The 7,221-nt window shown below is 37.4% G+C and overlaps 1 pseudogene; it reads left to right on the top strand.

Moving 5' to 3' along the window:
* Positions 1-6,816, top strand: LOC140861415 (uncharacterized; annotated as a pseudogene).
* The last annotated feature ends 405 nt before the right edge of the window (positions 6,817-7,221 follow it).

The following is a 7,221-nucleotide window of genomic DNA, read 5'->3' on the forward strand; positions in this document are numbered from 1 at the left end:
CTTCCCCCTGGAAATAATTATGGGTTTTTCCAATATACGTGCACCGTAAAAATAAATAATACCATCACACCACTCGCTCAAAGGAAAATTAAAAAAGAAATATATATAATTGTTTTCAAATTTGATGGCTTTTCATGTTGCTTGCCCAATTACCTGGTAATCTCTCTCTTAATCTGTGGACTGAGCCCATTATTTTTCGACCCATGTGTAGATTTACGCGCAGTGGAGTGTGTGTGGGGTTTTCAGTTGGGATAAATCTTTGTCTCTGTTGTTTGCAGTCGAAAGATATGTTTTTGCACACTTGGGTTTCCTCGAAGATTGCAGAGCGAGAAGGGCTTGAAGGAGTTTTTGCAGGATGTTGCTGGGGTCGAGCATTTCTTGAACGACCCGTGGTTGATCAAAGGCAGGGAGAATGCCACGATTCAGGTCAAGGTGCCCAAGGTTATTGTTTCCCCGGCTCCGCTTCCGCAAATTCCGGAAACCCTTGCTGGGGAGGGAGTGTCAGCGTCTGATGCTTCCGCAAAGGTGAAGAGGACCGCGCTGCAGAAACAAGCTGCCGCCGCCTCAAGCGTAGCCGAGGATTATGCGAGGAGGTTTGAGTCTGGTGATAAGATGGTGAGGGTTTTTAGTATTCATGCAATGTGTGTGTGTGTGTTTTTTTTTTGCCAAACTAATGTTTCTTTTCAATTCCGCGTATCATACGCCTTAGTGTAGTGCATTTGATATTGCGATGCATTTTGTAGTTTATTGGGTAATATCCACCAGTAAATGTGTTGAGTCAATTGCAAGAATAGGTCTGTGCAAACAAGAATTTAAAGATACAGACCTCGTGCGTGTTTTTCGATCACTGAGGTCTGAATTTTAAAAACTTGACAGGTCTATTGTCACAAAAAAAAACCCTAAATGTGTTCTCCACATGTTTGCATCAGGTATTGTAATGCATATGTTCTATAGTTTTTGGGGTTGATTACAACGAGATCAAGCAAATGTTTTCTCCGCATTGGAGTTCTTTTCCATGTGAAAAATTTGACCATGCAGTCAGGGCACGGATGCTGAGGTCTCTCGTATAGGCTACTGTTCCGGTTTTATTGACATTTAACGGAATTGTCGTGGACGGCCGTGGAAGTTTTTGGAAGAAAACTAAAAAAGTTCAGAAATTTTAAAATTCACCATCATAACAAAAAAAATCATCTCAGAATCCCAAGAAATCACCATGATTTGTTAAAAAAGCGCCGCTACAGAGCATAAAAAATGTTTCGTGATGTCCGATACCTTCTATGACGCCAATTTCTGAAATCGACAGTTGTTACAGGACATCATGTGCCTGAAACTTTGATGTGATAAGCGCCATTCCGTTCTTAAATGGCTGTTCCGGGCAAACCATGGTCTCGTGTGCATGGGAAATTTATAATTGCATTAGCAGTTTCTTACCCGCTTTTATGATCCGGATTCCGGCTAACTTGATGGTGTTGCCCTTTAAGGATATCAATTGAATTGGAAATTAAATGTTATTGTGTAACGGCAACAGATATTGTCGCTTGTCGCCGAATTGTTGGTAACGGTATTAATAACTTTTAGTTCATGATTTTATGAACAGTTAAGATTTTCTTTATGGTCACTGACGAATCTAGTTTTAGTAATCGACCCGTTATTAGTGAATTCTTTTGACTTGTAATGTGTAGGGATATGCTAATTACATGCATAGTACTCACACGTGTGACCATGTTGGTTAATGCGAGTTTATTTTTATTCAGGGTACATGCATTTGAATACTTTCCTTTTTAAGGTTTTGTAAATATAATTCTGATTAAAAAAGTCGTCTGTTTCCTTGACCTGCTTACCAAATTATCAGGGTTATGTGAGAGATGTCGCTGGAGAAGAGAGGGGTCAATCAAATACCAAAGTAATGTGCCGGCTATGCTTTTGCGGGGAAAATGACGGAAGTGAAAGGATGGGAAAAATGCTAGCTTGCAATAGTTGTGGCAAGAAGTATCACAGGAGCTGTCTAAAATCTTGGTCTCGAAATAGAGGTACTAATATGTGGTCAACAAATTGTGGAAAGCAAGCTTGTAAGTTGTACCTTTTGTGATGGAATTTTTGGTTCGCAGATCTTTTTCATTGGAGTTCTTGGAGTTGCCCCTCATGCCGAACATGTGAGGTGATTGTTAAAAATCTGAACTATAGATAGTGCTGTATCATTACGGAAAAGCTATGCTGCTGTGATAAATTTCTATAGAAAATTTGTGCCTCTCACCCATTGTGTATGGAGATTGTCAGTTTAGCACAATAAACAAAAAATTGAGGCATACATGGCACAAACATTTTTGCTCTGACCAACCCATTTACTTAAAAATAAACCTTTTTTCATTAAAAGTTGATGATTTAATATGTTTCCAGGATGGAGTGAGGACGCAAATTTTTTTACCCTTCAAATATTTTCTTGGACAATCTGATTTGAAGGCCCCATATAAATTCTGATTGTTTATGGAAATTAATGAAAATGTAGATACAACTTTTCCTTGCCTTTTCGCCTTTCTCCCTAGTTTGTCGAAGGACCGGAGATCCCAATAAAGTTGTGTTTTGCAAAAGAATTATGATGGCGCATACCATTGGTTTACTTGCCAGCAAACCTCCCTCATTAAGGTGGCTCTGCGTATCGCATTATTCTTGCAACTATACCAATATTTATATTACGCTCAATTTAGTTCACCTTTGTTAAACATGCAGAATGTAGGCCACTGTCCTTATTTGTGTCCTAAGCATACAAAGTGTCCACAGCTGTGGTTCTTCTGACCCAGGAAATGGTCCAAAGTGTTCGGTATGAATTTCATTTTTGAATGTTTCCCTTTTTACTCTTGAATTTTTTCTGTCTTTATATTTTCTTTTATCCTTGTGACTCTACTGATCTTTGGATCATGCAGATCTAAGCGTTTCATTATCTGGCCTCAGTGTTTTGACCAAATTCATTATCGAATGTGAGCTTTTAGTATGCGTTCTAGGGAAGCTTCTCTGAGCTAGCACATCATGATTTGGGGGGTGGGGGGGTTTGTTTTTATTTTATTTTTGTAAAGTCCTCTCACTTAATATGGTGTTTATATCATGTCAGTTGTTTTAAACCACTCACCTGGTCCCGATGGAATTACTTTTACATCTTAGATTCTCCAATGTTTACAGATAAAAAATTAATATAGATTTTTAGCTGAAGAATATCCACTTTTTTTTTTTTTGAAATATAATATCAACCTCTTTGATATCATGTTCTCTTTTCAATTCATTTGATGCATAAAGTACTAGTGCGTATTTTCGACGAATTACAATTGTTGAGATTTTTTAAAAATGGGTTTTAGTATTTGACCACAATCACAAAAATGGTGTGAGAGTTTTTTGGATTATTTTCTGAGGGGTCAGGGTGCAATCGTGACAACCATGCTGATGTCATTGTATCCTCATAGGTTTTGCTTTCCTATCGTGATAGTAACATTTGCATATATAGCTGAAACCGTGAAGGTGTTAAACTCTGAGTGGCAATTCAGGAGAAAAGCAATCCCCGGATATTCTTCATATTTTTTTATTCAGAAGAAAAGCAATCCCTTAATATTTTTCTCTAATTTGACCAAGTTTATTAATGACACTTGAAGCTCTAATTGAATCAATCGACTCGAACTTAAACATATACAAAACAATTTAATATCTTAATTATATTTAATGCCTTAGTTGAAGATTTTTAACAAGTCTTTAATTAATTAACGAACTACCTAGGCATAATTATTTTGAAATTTATGACAAATATATTGAATATATAGTGTGGGCATTTATTTATATCTTTATAAATGTTTGCCCCCATAAATTTTATCTTAGGGTTTATCCACTTTTCTGCTCCAGAAAACATGGAAATTTTGTAACCATAAGTATCTCCTCTCATTATTCTGTGTTGGAATTGCTGCAGGATGGTTTCTGGGGTATACTTGTTTGAGGGTGGATGCTGTGTGGAAGATTATTTGTCAAGGGAAACTACTGCCCCTGTTTGTTTGAAGTACGACCATAGTGCCTATGATATTCCTGTGGATTTATGTGCATCCTCAGTATTCATTCGCCAAATGTGAGTCATGTGACCTACATACCTGATATGAACAAGGTGACATATTGACTTGATTTAATGCAAAACAAGGTGATTGCTTATTTTCTAAAAATTGCAGGTCTACAGAGATTCCGAGTCAACACCAATGGTTTGCTGTGATATCTGCCAACGCTGGGTACATTGTCCCTGTGATGGGATCAGGTTTTTCTCTAAAACTTGTTCCTCAACCCTTTTCAGTTGCCCTTTTCCTTTCATTTTTGGCGTTGTCATATTTTCAATTGCCAAATTAGTTATTTTAAAACGTAATTTAAACAAATTATTACCTATTTTACCTATCCCATCACAAAATATATATAAGCCAAATACTATATCAAAATTTCACTTTTCGCCATTCTTAAAAATGTTCACAAATTTTTGTGTGAAAAAAGTGAACAGAAACCCCAAAAAACACAGCTTTGTGCCGTGAAATATCTTCTTTCTTTTTCCTCTTCAGTCTTCACTACTTAGTCAGAAACATTTTTTTATTTCCCTTTCGTCACTGGAAATATAAGAACATCTGGGCGGATTCAATTACGTATTATACTGCATTGCCTTGCTGTTTGGCTCCTGAATTAGCACCCCAATCACAGGATTTGGCATGAATGCGTGGCTTGAGTTGTAGGCATGTGCAATATCAGTTTGGCCATATTTTCCAAATTGGTCAACAGTAATTGACATAACGATAGGATGGATCCATGACTTTCTCAAGGAAGTTGGTATTTCCATCTCCTAACAGAATGGTTAATGACTAGTTGGAATTTGTTAGTTGTTTTCTCAAGTTGCTTTGTTTTTATCTGGCACAACATCAAATTTGTGTTCTAGTGTAGAGAACTTGCTGGTTGTTTAGTAGTCGCTATCTAATTGCATCGTACTTTGATTTTCTTGCCTCAACCTTTCTGGTCACCATTGTAGTGATGCCAAGTACCTTCAATTTCAAGTTGATGGAAATCTCCAATATGTGTGCCCTACTTGTCGCGGAGAATGCTGCCAGTTAGATTTTCTGGTTTAACTGGTTTTTAGATATGTGTGCCATGTAAACTCTCCCTTTCTCATATTTTCCCTTAATATCTCTCACATTATCAGGTTAGGAATCTTGACGAGGCTGTTCAGGAAGCTTTGGAAAAGAAGAGACGAAGCCGATAAGGATTTGATTGCTAGCTTGAGGCAGCTGCTGGTTTGCCAACGCAAGAAGAAATATTTGACATTTCACCCTTTTCAGATGATGAAGAGAGTGGATCTCTGTTGCCAAAGAATGAACCCAGCAGTTCATTGAAGTTCTCTCTAAAAGGGATAGGTGATAACTCACCAAGAAAGAACAAAGAAAATGGAAAAAAGACCTCGAACAAGAAGTATGTAAAGAAAAAAGGGAATGAAACATCTTTTACGCATGGAACTGATGGTCCCCAGAGTTTGAAGATCACATGGGTGGACCTTTGTCTGGATATAGACCAGGTGATGAAAAGAAAGAAAAAATTTCTGATCCTGTGACTGGAAATTTAATAGAAGCCATTTTTTCAGTTGATGAATCTGGTGTCTCTAAACACAAATATGTAGACGAGGTTACAGCAACAAATGGAAATAAGACATCGAGAACAGTCAAAATAAGAAGTAATAAACCTCATGATTTGTCTAACAAGGAGGACATTGGCAACGATGGTAATGTGGCGAAGGGTGCTCAAGGACCAAAGCTAGTTATACATTTGGGTGGACGAAGCAGAAATATCTCCAGTACTCCTAGATCTGACGCAACAAATGTTAGAAAGGGACAAGATTTGACTTCATCAAATGGTAAGTTCTATGTGATGTTGTGTGTATACGTTTTCCTATTGAATTGGTCAGCTTTGCTGGGCACACAATTAGATGTTTATTCTGCCAAAACATCATATTCTGTTAGAAATTGCACAATTTAAGTAGTTATTTACTGACTGACAACTGAATCTTGTTGGGTATTCAAGTCTTGCATGCTCGTGATATGTTGGGTATCAAGTTTCTGCTAAAGGTCATTTTCTGTAGAAAATTACACATTATCAATTGTTATTTACCAGTAACTGAATCTTTTTGGGAATTCTGTATTCATTATTTGGCTATTTGCACGCTAGTGATATCTACGAGCATGTAGCCACACATCTTAAATATTCTTTCTCTTGAATTCAATTTAACAGAAATTGGGAAAAAAAACTCTTTCGGTGAATGTTCTGAAAACTTAAAATCCTTGATTTTCATTTGATGAAGGTTCATCAGTCAATGCAATGTAAATGTGACCGTATTGTCTGCACAAATCATTTTACGTATCTGCACTCTGCAGGCTATGATTTTCCAAATTTACAAGATGAGGATAGATGTCTATTGTCTCATGTTGGAGAAACAGAGTTACAAAATTATTTTTTTTATTGTTTTTAGCGCGTGATACAAACTTATTACTCATAGATCTGTTTGAGCCAGTGATAAGAAGGTTTCTTTTTCCATCTTGCAGTAGTTTTGGCCCCTTTATTGTTTTTGCTGAAAAAAAATCATCTATCTTTCGAGTTGCAGGGCATTACCATGCCGACCCGGTGAAAGCTTCCATGTTACGTGGGGGTAACTTGATTAACATCAAGAATGATAATTCAGAACCCTCTGACATTAATGATGGGTATGAGTCTGTTTCTCCAAAGAATAAGCATTCAGAAACTTGGCAAAAGGGCCACCGAAGATATTGAATCTGCAAGGAGTGGATCTGATATCCTAGTTCAGCAGGAAGGAACAAAGAATCTTCTACGATGTATGCAGAAGACGAGCCTGAAGTTAGCATTCCATCGATTCCACAAGCATCAGAAGAAGATCATAAGCCTTACTTAAAGTTCAAAATTCCCAACAATTCAAAGTACGGAAGCCAGACTGCCCTGAAGGAAGAGATAACATATACCAGGGGTCCAAGATCAAAACGTAGGAGACCAGCACAAGCAGATGAAGATGCATCTCAATGGCAAGAAGACAACACAATGAAGGAGTTCACTGATGCTAACTGGGTATTACAAAAATTAGGAAAAAACGCTGCTGGGAAAAGGGTGGAAATTCATCAGCTTCCACAAACGCCTGGTGAGTGAGTCTCTTGAAATGAAGTG

The sequence above is a fragment of the Henckelia pumila genome, chromosome 4 (genome assembly GCF_033568475.1).
Source record: "Henckelia pumila isolate YLH828 chromosome 4, ASM3356847v2, whole genome shotgun sequence".
NCBI lineage: Eukaryota > Viridiplantae > Streptophyta > Magnoliopsida > Lamiales > Gesneriaceae > Henckelia > Henckelia pumila.